The sequence below is a fragment of the Canis aureus genome, chromosome 20 (assembly GCF_053574225.1).
Source record: "Canis aureus isolate CA01 chromosome 20, VMU_Caureus_v.1.0, whole genome shotgun sequence".
NCBI lineage: Eukaryota > Metazoa > Chordata > Mammalia > Carnivora > Canidae > Canis > Canis aureus.
This window is the reverse complement of record NC_135630.1, coordinates 52006598-52022386: the sequence shown is the minus strand read 5'-3', so window position 1 is coordinate 52022386 and position 15789 is coordinate 52006598. Positions and strand designations below refer to the sequence as shown.

Below are 15789 nucleotides of genomic sequence, written 5' to 3'. Positions count from 1 at the left end.
AAAGAAAGGAATTCGAAGTGAACTGAAATTTGTGAGCTTAGACATATGCTAAGAGTACAGTTAACTTGAGTTACTTTTTCCATGCTGCTGAATTGGGTCCTGAATGAGGCAGTTTTGTGACTTAAACAGATTTCACTAATTTTCCTTCCTTGCACATTTAAAAAACAAACCACACTCTCCCATATTGCTGTTTGGGTTTTAACGGAGCTAAGGCATGCACACCCAATTACTATAAGCACTTTAACTAAGGCTTAAAGATATGCAGCATGTTCTTAACTGCAAATGATATGATAGGTAGTGTCTTTCCTCTCTAGTTTTATGTCACATCCAAGAGATTAATCCTCTCATGAATCATCCATAATGACTAGAATAATTTGGGGGAACTGAATGAAATTTTTCAAATTATTTATATCATGAACTCACAAGAATATGAATGGTGGGTTATGCAAATACAAACCATGCTTACAAAAGCTAAATACAAAAAAAAGGGAGGGATGAAGGTTAAGTTTATATTTCTAAAACTGGACTCCTTTATATTGACACATCATGGCCTTACTGCTTCACTGGTGAGTGATCTACCTTACAGTTTATGAAAGAGATAAGGGAAACTTTGTTTCTAACATTTGAATGAAAGCATAATTATCTTTTGCATAGCTTAGAGCAAAGATTCCAAATTTTCTAAGGATGTGAGAAGAGATGCCCTTATTCTATAAGGTTCATGACAGTATTTTAAGAAGAAAAAATAGTGATCTTTAAAAATAGCCAGGGATGTTTTTCCTCGTATGAAACAAACAGACCGAGCACAAGTTTTATAATTCTTTCTAAACATGATCTCAGACAAAAGACAATACTCTATTCCCCATCATATTTAAGAAATATGGTGTTATTGTATAGGAATCGTTGATGAAATATTTCCAAAATTCTATATCATCAGCCTAAAAATTCATATAAAACTATGCAATACATAAAACATTTTATGGAGTTTTAAATTATACAGTACATTAAAGTTTTAGTTGACTTATCTGAAGACATTTTTGGTATGTAAATAAAAATGCAAGGAGAAGAACCTGTCAGAAAGTAAATAAAGTATGTAAATTAAATAAAAGGTAAGGCAGCTACACTTTTTATATAAATAACTGTGTTAACGGAGCTTTATGCATATTACAATATATTCAGATGCATAGCTTTTGCAAAAATAAATTCATTGCTCCTCTCCAAAGAATGGATTAAAACAATTTATTTTATAAAATTTGGATAGATAGGATAAGAAATGTAATAGCCATCCATGGAAAATAAATATAAAAATTATTCAAGCTCCATCTACTTTATGTTAGTAATGAGATGCACTTCATTCAAATTCCTTTCAATTGAAACAGTGCTGAGGAAGCAAAAACATGATTCTGTAGGAAATGATTTCTAATCTTCATGATAACATACCGATATAATACAATTATTTACAATTGACTAAGAGTTAATTTCAATAGTATAACATCTTTCTTGCAAAAATGTCAGCTTTTATTGATGAAACAAACTAAGAATAAAACATTTTTACTTGTAGTATTACAGTGCTGTTTTTCATTCTGTTAACCAAAACAACACAGTAATACTGTAAACAAAAAAATAACATCAGACTGCTTCTGTTTGCATGATTTTATCAAAAACTATAAGCAATGGAATGAAGTACATTAGCTGTAGTTTTGGAAAACACTTGATTCTTTTAGATTCCAGTCAAGCTATATTCAAAATAAGAAGTGACCGTTGGGCTAATTGTATTAATTATCTAGTAGGTCATGGGAGAACATAAAGTTAATAATTGAAAATGATTGATCTCATATGTTTAAGATACAGTAAAAGTAAATATGCAATAAAACTATATATCTGTCTGTTTACACACACACACACACACACACACACACACACAACCAGTCTATATATACCAGTTTTTCTCAAATGGCGTCCAAATGTATCCAGACATTTTAGTTGTCACAACTCAAGGAGCAGTGCTACTGGTATCTAGTGGGTAGAAGCCAATGATGCTCCTAAATATCCTACAGTGTCTCTTACAACAAAGAATTATCCATTCCAAAATATCACTGGACATAGATTAGGAAACCTTCTTATATGCCTATAGTTTGTGCTATAACCACCTGCCCTCTTTTATTGAGAAATGCAAAGTATTTATATCAAGGAACGCTTTTTAGCTCCCAGGCAGGTTCAATCAGACCACTATCATCAGAGAGGAGTAGAATTCATTCTTAACACTTATTTACAGAGTGCATATCCCATGCCAGGTCTTTTTGTGGTCACAGTTCCAGAACAAGTTGGCATTTGTCTAGTTCAATTTCTTTACTTAAAAACTGGAAAATAATTGTAAATGTCCTACATTTACCTTGGCATGGCTGGGTTTGAACTGAGTTTTCCTGACTCTCAGATCCCAGGCAAATCTTCTGTACACTGAAATCTCGGCTCTCGGCAGAGTCAACCACTGGGAATGGTATCCGTATATTTGTAATAAAGAAATACATTGATTTGCACTATGTATCTGTTTTCCCATATACCTAGCTAAAATTCCAACTTGCTTTGACCGTTTTGGGTAGGACATTTACTGTTAAATATTAAGAAACAGAGGTAGGGCATGAAAGAAAAATACTGATTTTACGGGAATATTTTATTAGATCTCATTAGCTGAAAAAATCTTCCTTGAGTCATATTTTAATATTATACTTTTTTCATTTTTTTTTACTAAGGAAACTTAATATTAACTACAAAAATGAAAATTCCCTTGGCAATGCTCTAACATATATAAAGAATAGTAGGAGGTAGTATTTTCAGAATTCAAGTCAAGAAAAAGTTTTCTCTTCTTAAAAGATATTATTTTCCTTCTAATTTCTTCTGGCTACCAGGAAAGTCAGAGCCAAATATACATTTCACTAGCAGCAAAAATACTAGTTTTTAATGTTTGGTGTCTGTTTCTTTATCCTTTCCACTGCCTTGATTTACTATCTTTCTTCAAAAGTTGTTTGGATATATGAATAAATAATTAAGTAGATACTGTCTTTATTTTCCTAGAAAGCTTATTGAATACTGCTTGGAATGATAATATTATAAATTGTCTTAAAACTGGATAATTAACATGTATCTCCTTCTCCCATGATTTGCTCAATGATTTTGCAGCTATGGCATTCCCTAGAATTTCGTGACAGGTTACCAGTGATGCCCTTCTATCTTAGTTAAAACCACCTAGCATGTCAATGGCAGTATAAAGACTCACAATTATAATACTTTTTATAGCTCTTCTATATGCTGGGCACTGTGTTATGTAGTGTGTGTGTGTGTGTGTGTGTGTGTATGTTCTTTTTCTTATCATTAAGTCAGTCCTGCAAGCTGGATACAATTATCCTCTTTTTACTGAAGAACTGGAAGCCTGGAGAGAAAGGGTAGCTTGCCTATTATCTAGTGAGCTAGCGACAAACCTAAAATCCCACTCTAGCTCTGTCTGACAGTAGAACTCTTGAATGTTTTCACTTGTTGCTGTTAGTCCACTTAATGCATGAAAAAATAGAAAAATTTTAGTAAGTATGAAATCAAATTCTAAGAAGTTTACATATGATTTCCTTCAGTTTCTGGTATGGCTATTTTTATTGCCTCTATTGAGTAATAATTTATTTTGTCTCTTCCCCACCCCATAACTATATCATAGACCTTATAGCATAGTATATCATTTGAAGGTTTCAAAAAAAATAGTAGGGTGCAAAGTTTACATATTGTCTTTTCTTCAATGCTACTTGAGTGTATCCATCTGAGGAAAGGGATTGTGACTTTATACTGTTTTCACCAAGGAAAGTATCAAACTGTGTATCTAGTTCCATGCTCGTAAAAGACTAAAATCCATTAAGGCTTTTCAACATATATATGAATCCATTAATAAATGTAGCGATGCCTCATTGAATTGGGACTAATTACACCATAAGAATTATGTCATGGAAAACGAGAAAATATTCATAATTATGTGATGTACTTCTGTCTGTTTTACGGGCCACCTGATCAAGACCCCTACTCTGCTCACTCACTCTGCTCCAAGTCATAGGAAAGTAAACCGGATGGACCCAAAACAAATTTGCAGTATATATTAGAAATTTGTCTTTGGCTGAGAGGCAAAGTTTTCCTTTCTTTCTCTCCTTTTACACTGACAATATCCCCCAGCTATTTCCATGTTGGCTTCTTTTCCTTTTCATTCAGTTTGTAAGATGAAACAGGAGATTCTGATCAAAATGTATTAACCAACTATATATTCATTGTATCTGGACCATATTGTAGTGGTACCCTCACTGAGCCTTATCTTTTAAATGTTATCCATAACTTGCCCAATAAGGTCCTTTATTTAGTTGAAATAGTTTATAGGTAGGATGGTCAGAATTCCAATATGGCCTCAAGATTCCATCCCCCTGGTATAAATGTCCAGTATAATCTCTTCTCCTAAGTAGTAGGCAGGATCTGAGACTATGATGTGATAGCTTTTCCTGGTTAGGTTTTGCTATATGGCCAAGGTGAAGACATTTGGCAGATGTAATCAAGGCCACAAATCCATTGACTTTGAGTTAATCAAAGGTTAATTATCCTGGGTGGGCTTGCCCTAAGCAAACATACCCTTGAAAAGATGACTGGTACTTCCCTGCAAGAAAAGACTGGATTTTCTTCAATTGCTTCTTGAAGAAGCAAACAGACACCTGATAAATTATCTAGGAGCTCCCATGTACAATCATAAGGGATTGAATTTCTGCCAACTGCCAGGGAGCCTCAGATAGGATCATAGCCCCAAAGACACCACGCTAGGACACCTCAATAGCGGTCTTATGAGACCCTGAGCAGAAAACTCAGTCAGACTGTGTCCAGAGTCCTGCCACATGGAAACTGTGAGATAACAAATGTGTGTTGTTTTAAGTTGGTACATTTGTGGTGATTTGCCACACAGCAGTAGGCATCTAATAAGAGGGATCAGCACATTGGTGGGATATTGGCAAAAAGGGTGGGGAGAGAGAAGGGAAAAAGACCATTTGAGGGTTACTCGCACTCAGGAAAATAAATCCTTGTTACTCCAACAGAGGTGTTTGATTTGGACAGAAGACTGAGGTCAGAACCTAGAGTCCATTTACCCAAGCACACTTCTGATTGTCTCCAGATCAGTCACACTTGCCTTAAATGCTCTCTCTTAAATAATACAAATAAGGACTAATATATTCAAGTGTTTTGCAGGTGCTAGACACTGCGTAGGGAAATTTACACATACTTTAAATTTTGATCCATATAACCACCCTGAAATGTATGTTTATGTATTATTATCAGCCCTATTTATCAGGTGATGTGATTGATGATACATACTGTGCCTATCATTAAACAGCCAATCTTGGCAGAGTCAAAATTCTAACATGGATCTAATCCTCCATGATCTGGACACTTTGCTATATTCCTCTTCTCTACAGAGGCACTTGTTCCTTATTATTTCTACTCATATGAGCACTATGGTGATGACTATGCTCTTTAAGATCTACCCATAAACCTTAGAAAGATTTCTCTGTCTTTCTTACATTTTTGGTCAGTATATTAAGGCATTTCTTACCTTAATGTAGCATTTTTGTTTAAATAAAAGTGCCGTGTCCCTATATAAGAAATTCACAGTATGCCCAATAATGTTACTGAGATTGTTCCAATAGTTTTTAATGTAGAGATGGGGAACAGGTGTCTGCAAAAGTATTTTTTCAAAAAAAAAAAAAAACTTAGTTAAAAATTCAATCTAGATGTATTCCACAAACTGTTTTTATAATGAAATAAATTATTTATAAGATACACAATACACTTATTTAGAAAATATCTTAAAGCATATAGTATCAACTAGATTTATTTGACTGGCATACTTTTGGCACTAAATGATATTTATATATTTTAAATTACCCTTAATTTGTTTATAACAGTTGCTCAAATTCCATTTGTATAGAAGGACCATTTTTCCCTAAAGCACTGATATTCTACTACTTGCTTCACATTAAAGATGTGTTTTCTCCTAAGAGTCCATTGACAATTAAAACATTGTGAAAAAAAAAAGACTGGTTGTGTTTCAAGTATGATATGTCTAAACAATTTGAATTTTAAGATTTCATCATTATTACACTTGATTTTGATTTTTGAGATACTATGTTTTTAAAGGTGTCAAAGGGGCAAGATTTGACCATCTTTGACCCACAAAAGTAGTAATTTCATATGGTTCAAATAAGATGAAATAATGATTCTGAAGTATCCATAAAACTCAATGAGCATTGCCTTAAGACTCACCATAATTTTAGTCCAATCTGCTTTACAAAGTTAAATGAACAAGCTAGAAATAAGAAAGTGATCCTAGCATCCTATGATTGTGCATACTTACCTTGTAATTTTATACCTATTTACAAAGGAGCAGTTTATTATATTTGTCCTCAAGGATATATGCCATTATGTTTATCCTACCTATTACGAAGTAAGAGTTAGATTATAAAACCACAAGAGTTTATTTGTGGTCAAGCTCATGACTTATTCAGCTGAGTATTTTCTCTTTGATAAAAGGGTCATTTTTGTGAAAGGTCAGGACTCTTCTCCTTAGTTCAAATGAAAGGAATAGTTATGCATGTATATAATAAAAAGGGTTGGTATTTCACTACCTGAGAGAATTTAGTCATCTGCAAACTAGAGAATGCTTGATCTGCTTCTTCCAAGCAATTTTTGTCATAAAATCATAAAATAGAATTCTTTCCCACCTTCCATATTATCTGTGCCACTAAGTTAAATAAGTATTTTCACCAGAAATGCAGATTTTCAGCCCAGAATTTCACACCACATTGGACTGAAATTTTCAAAAAGAATATAAAGTGTCAGAATTATTTTTAGTCAGAGCAAGAAGTATTATTTATACCTTGCTATAGTTTTTTTATGTGAAAACTTAACAAAAAATTTTAACTTGGGGGGAAAAAAGTAAAATCTGAAAGTCAGTTTCATTAAAGGTCCTCTTTAACAATATCTTGTGGGGGCAAGGGTGGTAGTACTGATCATGGCGGTGGTGGTATTTTAAGTGTAGAATCACAAAGAAGAAATGAGAGAGAGACTAATGGATTTGGAACTCCAGGAATGTACTCCATAGGAACTAGATGCTCATTATCTCAGGTGATCATTTCAACATGCCTATGTAGAGAAGGTTATTAGGTCTAATTGGCAGATGAAGAAACTGAGGATAGCAAGAGTAAAATCCATTCAAGGTCATGCTTATAGTAAATAACTGAGTCTAGAATTAAGCATAATAGCATTTCAGAAACTGAAGTTCTTGACTTTTCATATGTAATCACTTTGGTCAACACTTGACTGGATTAACCAAGTGGGATCATAGTCACCATTTAAAACTTTTTAAAGAGTACTCTATCTACCTAATCTATTGATCTAATCTCCGTTTGTATACATATGTTCATGTATGTATACATAGCCCACAATTTTACTGTAACATTATCTTAAGTCAGTATAAAATTGATTGTTAGTTTTTAAAATTTCACCATCCGAGTTACCCGTTCATGGAAAACACTTGTGTTTTGTACATATATCTCTTTGCGTCCTCATTTAAGGCCTATTACTGTTTATTTTAGATGCAAATCTTAGAAATTAAGTTTCTCAACTTAAGACATGATAAAAAGAGGACAGGAAATATCACAGAATAACATTATAAAAAAGTGCCAGAATAGGACAAGACTAAGAGGTGAAAATCTATTAAAATCTGAGAAAAACTCAATATGAGATTCAATAATCTCCCACATTTTAATAAACATCAAGAGCCATACTGCAACAACATATGACAAATAATATATGTGTACAATAAAAGGTATCAAGAAAGCAGTATGATAAATTCTATACATATAAGCCATAGAAAAGTGTGATAGAGTATTTCCATTCAAAATATTGGCTACTACTTTTCTTTTTAAGATTTTATTCATTTATTCATGAAAGACATGGAAAGGGAGAGAGGCAGAGACACAGGTAGAGAGAGAAGCAGGCTCCATGCAGGAGCCTGACGTGGGACTCGATCCGGGGTCTCTAGGATCACACCTTGTGCTGAAGGCAGCACTAAACCACTGAGCCACCCAGGCTACCCAAGGTTGCTACCTTTTGATGTTTAAACAGGAAACTCTTAGTTGCTGGGAAAATAACCCAAACAAATTTTTTGGAGTGGTGAGATTTTATTCTCCCCATCTCTGTGCCTTTCTGCCTATAGACTTGCATAAAGCATTTTGCACGCTGGTTATAATTGGTACAATATATATTTGTTCAAATATTTCTTTTAATGGTTACACGTAGCAAATAAATCATTTCTAAATTATTTTTTAGATCTTGAGCTACAACTTAGGAAAACTCACCAGTACTTACTTCTCATTATAAGAGACTCATCCTCAGCTACTCTCTTTCTTGTTCTTGTGATTTAAAAAACAGTGGAAGGAGGACCGAAGCTAGAAATGTGAATTAACAGTAACAGAGCGGCAGGGTTAAGACAATAAGTATTTTAGAATCTATGAGAAGCGTATTCCAAAAAAGTTTCTTGCCACACACTCGTTGTGTGACTCTGAGAAAGTTACTTAACATCCTTGACATTCTATCACCACCTCGGTAAAACAGTGACATTAATTCTCTGAGAAAGTTGTGCATGTTTAAATAAGATACTGAAAGCAAAGCAACTTACTACAGTATCTGGTATACCATTTACTTTTTAAACTATGTTGATAATTTAATTTACCATATAATTATTTTGATACTTCCTTCCAAGTATTGAGATCCATATACACCACCGCCAAATATGGGATGAGATTAAGGTCATGCATGTGGGTTTTACTAATATATTTTCTGATTAAATCTTTACCTAAAAGTTGTATGAGACTGACTTATTAATAAGAGCACTCAGTGCAGATTTGCTGAAGTGAGATTCAAATCAGTTTAATGAGTTTAAGTTTGAAAAGCACTAATATGTTTTGGAAAATAATTATTAGAAATTTTCCTTATGGCACTAATTTTCCATTCACATGAATGAGGCTTAGTGAAGCTGCCATAATCATTTTATAATGATATAAGTGGAAATTTTCAGAGATGACGTTATAACGATGAGGTAAAACACAGTACTGTCAATATCGTAGTGTGCTAAGAGGGTAATAAAGAGTTTCAGTATTTGAAGATGCTAACTAGAGACTACATCCATTTGTAGAATCCAAACACTATTTTTTTACTAATTCTTTCATATGGTAATACATAGGTGAGACTGAAATACCAGCATCTGCTTGGTAATACATGTGGATGAGAGATCTGAGGACAGGATATGATCTAGAGCCAGACGTGATAGAGAACCAGAGTGAGATAAAGAAGTGATAGAGAATAGATATGTGATAAATTGAAAACTAGATATGTACCAGGGAATATAAAAGACTCCTACCAAAGAGGACGATACTTGTTAACCCTGTGCAGTATAATTTAAGAATTAAAATGGCAAATCTACAAAATAAAAATGTAGGAGAATGGCCAAAGTGAAAGGTCCAAACAAAGGTGCACTATATGTGAGACTAAGCAAAAAATCTACCTAAAATCTAGGGCTCCTATGGGAAAGAATAAAAATCCCTGTGCCATTATTACCAGTTGTGTGACCTAGGATAATTACTTTTCTATACCTTAATTTTCTCGTTTGTTACGAGGAGATCACAAAATGAGATACCGTATGGCACAGCATATAGCCTAGTAATTGGCACCTGACACAGTCCTGTGGATTTTTTTGTTTGTTTGCTTGTTATTTTTGCTTGAATATATATATATATATATATATATATATATATATATATATATGCATTTAATATATATATTAAAAATATATATTTCATATGTATATATGAAATATGGAGGCTCTGTGCTGACTATTCAGCCTAGCATGAGATGTAGAACTTTAATAACTGTGATTTCTCATAGTTTCCATGGTTTAGGAGACACATGGTTACACAGAAAACTTTCTTTTTCTTTCCTATACTGCTTGTAAAGTAAGACAGATGATATCTTTCTCATCACGTGTCATGCACTCATCATAATGAGCCTGTAATAGAAGGACGCACTGCTGAGAGACAAGTCAACAGTGTTGCCTGAGAATGTTCTGAGTTGCTGCTAAAGACGCAAATGCTCTTCCATAGAGAGAGGGCAAAGAAGAACAAGCTAGAAATCAGTCAGGCAACTGAAGAAAGATCAGGACGACGGTGTTGGGAAAACCACCAAGCAGAGTTGTCAGGACAACATCCGCACTGTAGGCTGCTGAGGAAGGCGAAGATTCAGAGTCAACTACTGAATACCGTAGACTCGGTGTGACTGCTCGGGTTCAAGGCACTGTCGATGGTGTGCGAACTTGTGATCACTGGCAAGTATGATCGATCATTTCCCAATTTTGTAATCTGTCCACCTGGTGTTAAAACTATCCCGGTTATCAATATAACTGACTTAAGTCCCCTCCCTCGTTATGACTTACCTGTCAGACCTGTGGTTATGATTACAATAGTAATGATTGGAATTTAGGCAGATGTGTCTGCTCACTCTTAGGAGAGGCTTCCCCAAAAGAATCAAGGGCTTTTTCTTTTTCTTTTTCTTTTTCTTTTTCTTTTTCTTTTTCTTTTTCTTTTTCACTTTGGACATTAGCAGTTCTAGCTGTAATATAACTACTCACATAGAAGAAACACAAACAAGCTTATAAGCTAAAACAAAAGGCATAGTCTATGAAAATCAGAGCAAGGGATCCCTGGGTGGCTCAGTGGTTAACACCTGCTTTCAGCCCAGGGAGGGATCCTGGAGACCCGGGATCGAGTCCCACGTCGGGCTCCCTGCATGGAGCCTGCTTCTCCCTCTGCCTGTGTCTCTGCTCCACCCCCCCATCTGTGTCTATCATGAATAAATAAATAAAATCTTAAAAAAAAAGAAAAGAAAAGAAAATCAGAGCAAGTGAGGATCCCTCCCCATAGACCAAGAGGTTCTGAGGTTTAGATTGGGTTTTCGCTGAAAACTCTTGATCCAGAGACTTCGAGGATACTATGTGACCTGCTTCCTTCTACTTAGGGAGGTACTCTCAGGGTTAAAGTTCACAGAAGGGGTCTGGATTCTCTTGTGCCATTGCATCGGAAAGCTACCTCTAAATAATCATTCACCTTCCACATCACCCAGCAATATGCTTATGAAAGCTGTTTTCTTTCTTGTAACTACAGGTGTCAGATGCATCAAAAAAGCAGAAGTGCCCTTTCAGCTCTTCTCCGTGCCATTCCTTGTCAACTCATGCTGCCTCCAGCAACAGCATAATACGGAAAACAGCAATGATGTCACTGGAAGTGCTCTATGATTGACAAAGAAGAATGGTAATAGTAGGAGGCGGCTCCTCAGAGAATTCAGAACTCCCTCGATGTCATCCAGGGGCCCATCCCCTGATTGGGAAGAGGGATGAAGTGTTCTCCGTCTAGAAGGCAGAGATGAGAAGTGATGTAGGTACCGAAGAACGGCCAGTTTCTCTGAAGTCCTTGGAAGCAGGACACGCTCAACCCTGAGAACTCGGTTAGGTTCCCTGGGACAAGCTCGGGGCCCCAGAAATGTACTGACAGTAGAGCACATTCCTTAACTCTCACACTTGTTGAAATGAGTAGAAGGTGGCATTTGTTTGGAAATCCCTCCCCAGTCTTTGTTCCCAGAACCCAGTATTCATTTTCCTGTGCCTACATACGTCGCTCCTCAGATAAACATTACTACTGCAACAAATCGTGGAGTGCCAGGCCTCACCAGATGGTTACATTGAATTAAAAATATATGCAAAAATAAGTTCTAAAGTGAAAATGGATAAAGATATAACTCTCACTAATTCCCAAAATTGCCTTCTATTACAGCCATGCTGCTACAAATACTGTCTTTATCCACCCGAATCTTTGTTCCTATCATCTTTCTCCTTCGAAAACCTCTGCACTTCTCTATTCATAAAAGGACCAGCTGAAGTCTCACATCCTTCATGAACATTCTCTTGACAGTCCACATGTCCCACCCTTCCTGGAAATCCTACTGCCTGCCTTTTATTTGTCCTTTAATCATGAGTCTTCTCTTCTACCGATTTTAGAAATCTCTTTCCTTCTCCACAGAATCTAAATTCCTTGAGATTCGAGGTCATTTAAAAATTCTGCCCTCTGCTGAACCCTCAGGATACGGACAAGGTAGGAAGAAGAACAGGCGTCTGCAGCCTGGGATGAATTGCACACGATTATAAACCGTGTAGCCCAAGCCAAGTCTAATTAGAGAAAGTTTCTTTCAGGAAGAAACTGTTTCTCCCAATTTTCTCCTTTCTTTTCAAATGACATTTTTCTCTCTTTCATGGGAGATATGATTGTCTAATGGAATTAGGCTGCCTAGATTTAAATCCAATTCCAACTGATGTTTACCATACAGCTTTGGGGAATTTATTCGTGGCCCCATGCTTCAGTTTCTCCAACTGTAAAATGGACTTAATAAAGATGCTGCCTTTAGCATTACCCCGAGTAGTAATTAAACTAACATATATGAAGCGCTTGGAACAATACCCGAAATACAGTGAGTGCTAAATACATGAGGGCTATTATTTTGTTAGGATTACATTTCTTCTTATTAGCTTAGTATTCAATTACATTCCCCTCTGGTTTCTCTCTAAGTACAGGTCACTTGTTTGAAAACACAGTCCAGCTGGCTAGAGACCAGTGACTTGGCGCCCAGAGCCTTAGGCTGGATGGTGGGGGGCTGGGGGCCACTGACTCCTCAGTCACTGATCAGTGCACTAGCCCAGGATTCTTTGGGGTAATCACTGATATTTCTGGACTGCCTTTGGCAGATGATGCTGACCACACCAAGTATGTGTGGTCTCCCTTCCACAGTACACATTTACAGCTGGGAAGTGGCTTCCCCCAGAGACCATACTTGCCAGACCTTTCCCCTTGTTTTTAAATGGTGAGCCACATTCTGGCCAATGAAACATAAGCAGAAGTGCTGTGTGGCACTTCCAGTCCAATTGTGCTCCTCCTCTTCTTCATTCGCCCTTCACTGGCTTGATGCAGATGCACACAGTGACCTCAGAAGCCACATGTTAAAGACACTGGGTCCATCTGGTGGGAATTCTCTAGGAGTCCCTGATTTATTGCCTGCAGGAAGGCAGCCTGCAATCACCAGCGCCCATGCTGGACTTTACAAGAGTGAGCAATAAAGTTCTATTCTGTTAGATCCATTAACTGGTTTGGGGTTTATTTGTTCCAGTAGCTACTGTTATCCTAACTAATACGTTGCCCATCAGTAAATTGGAGAGAAGCATACTCATCTTACCAAAAATTAATTATTAACTCATAAAATGTCAAAGTTTCAGAAAGCACCAAATAAATACGTGGGGTAATAATTTCCTGCCTACTTGATACTTACATTGAGAAAATTGTGTTAAACTTGCATCATAGCTCACCAGGGCTTCTCAACTCATCTATAAACTTAAATGCTCTGGTTTCCAAAGCACTTGGATTTGCAGGAGAGACTGTCTTAGGCTCTTGAAAGGTGCTCATTAAGATTCAGGTTTGAGGGAAAGGAAGGTTTAGGGGGAGATGATCATTTGTCATCATGACAAACAGCAAAGGAGTTTTAAGTAAAGAGTTGACCAAGGCCAGTTTACCGTTGAGTTCCCAGAGCTTTATTGAATTTTTGTCGAATGCACCTTAAGTGATCCAAATAAATATCCTTGATTGTGCTGTTGTCTCTTCTTTTAAGTACAATTTTTTTTGCAACTAAATAGGGAAAAAGAAAAGATTTTTTTCTTGTGTGTGTGTGTGTGTGTGTGTGTATGTGTGTGCTAAGTATCTGTCATCAAATAATAGCTAAATTCAGGTTTGAGTATGGACAGTCCATCACCACGTTATCATTTTAACACTTAATATTTACAACACATATGTCACTTTTAGTTCCCTCCCAGAACACCCAGCCTTAAGACCCATATCTGAGGCACTTTCAGTCCCTGCCTTTCATCAGGTACTTGTGGGATTATGCATCATTAACAAAGCCTGACATCTTTGATGCTCTGAGGTGCTTTAAAACTCTGAAATCAGTGTTAATCTAACCTCTGCCAGAATGAATACAAATCACACTCTTGTTGGTGCAGAATAGATTTGTTTGAGGGTAGCCTTCATCCAGCACTCGGACCCCTCGCCCCCCGACCGCCACAACATCTATGAGTCTTAAGACAAGAATATAAATGGAGGTACGCATCCTCTATGTGTAAATATTTTACAGTTGCATATCCAGCTAAGAAACTTCATAAAATCATTTTCCAAGCCATTCCATTTGTTGTGAGGACTAAATATCCTAATATTCATTGAATTTGGAACCATACTTGGCATATAATGAGGACCCAATAAATGCTAGTTGCTATTATTGTTTTGTTGCGACTCCTGGTGATGAAGACTTCCTCTCCTTGAGAGCAATCCTTGATGAATAAATGACTCAGTGATTGATTATTGGGCCACAGGCTTCTCTGAACCCCAGGTGCCCTCTTGATCAATGAAACAATGTCCGAGAGGGTGGCATCAATACCACCAGACCCAAATGCATACCAAAGTGACTATAATAAACAAAAGACTTTAGGCACTGGCGTCTCCACAGACATTAATTTTCTAATGACTTTAAAAATGAGAATTCTAAGCTAATTTATTTAAATTTTTCATTTATATTTATATATGATAAGCTAAAGGAATTCTAAATGCTAAAGGAAGGGTTTGAATAAAAATACCAATTAAAATCACTAATTTGCTACCATTGGATTAATACTTTGGCTTAGTAATGTTATCACTTAAAACTAATGGGGTCAATATCCATTTCTAGAAACAATCAACAATAGCTTCTAAATTATAGTTGTGTTTCCTAGCACTGCTAAAATTAATGGTCTTGTGAAATTCCTATTATAAGAATATATATTTCAAATACTGAAAACCCCACCATAAATTATTTTACATAAATAATTATTTTAAAAATCAATAAGACTATTTTAAAGTTTTGGAACTAAAAAAAGATTTTTAAAAAAACCTGTGTTGGGAGTAATTTAAGGAAAAAAATTATGCTTCTTTCTATTGTAATAATTTTTGAAAGGACTGCCTTTTCTATTAAATTTTTTAATTCAATTTTACAGGCTGTTACTCTATAAATAGAACTATCCATTTTAAATGGACAAGGTGAAGTATATAAATGACATTATTAGCGTTGCTACTAACAAGTTTTGAACTATGCATATTTACACATAAATAAAACCAAACCAAAGCGGATACCAATCTATGAATAGTAGAGATGGCATCCCTATTATTTCCTTAGTTTAAGGTGTAAATGGATCAAAATAATTGAGTAGTATTGGCACCTTCCTGCATTATATATTGAAAAATGCATTGATGAGTAATTAATTTAACTTTAAAAAAAAGCTCAGCAACTATACTTATATAGAAACCATAGCTTTATCTTAACCTGCTCCTTTTACAATATTGTAAATTATGGGCTAGAAGCTAATGTTACCTCAAATGTCTGATGAAACTGGTAAATCATTGCAAAGCCCAAGCAACTGTGTTTCAAAATAAGAACAGCGTGTGCTTATAGGACAGAGAAACCAACTATTATTTACACTTACTATTATTAATCTGGGGACACTGGACTATAGCTGTCCATTTATACCACTGAGAAATGGACATTTCTTTG

General features: G+C 35.7%; 1 protein-coding gene and 1 long non-coding RNA gene across 4 annotated transcripts in view; one reads left to right on the top strand and one right to left on the bottom strand.

Annotated features, from left to right (window-relative positions):
• ARHGAP15 (Rho GTPase activating protein 15) overlaps nucleotides 1–15789 on the bottom strand; it is a 608201-nt gene that overhangs the window by 424818 nt on the left and 167594 nt on the right. The window lies entirely within an intron of this gene.
• LOC144291982 (uncharacterized) lies at nucleotides 10097–11920 on the top strand. Its single transcript, XR_013359525.1, has 2 exons — nucleotides 10097–10444; nucleotides 11280–11920. It is a non-coding gene; the product is annotated as an uncharacterized LOC144291982 (long non-coding RNA).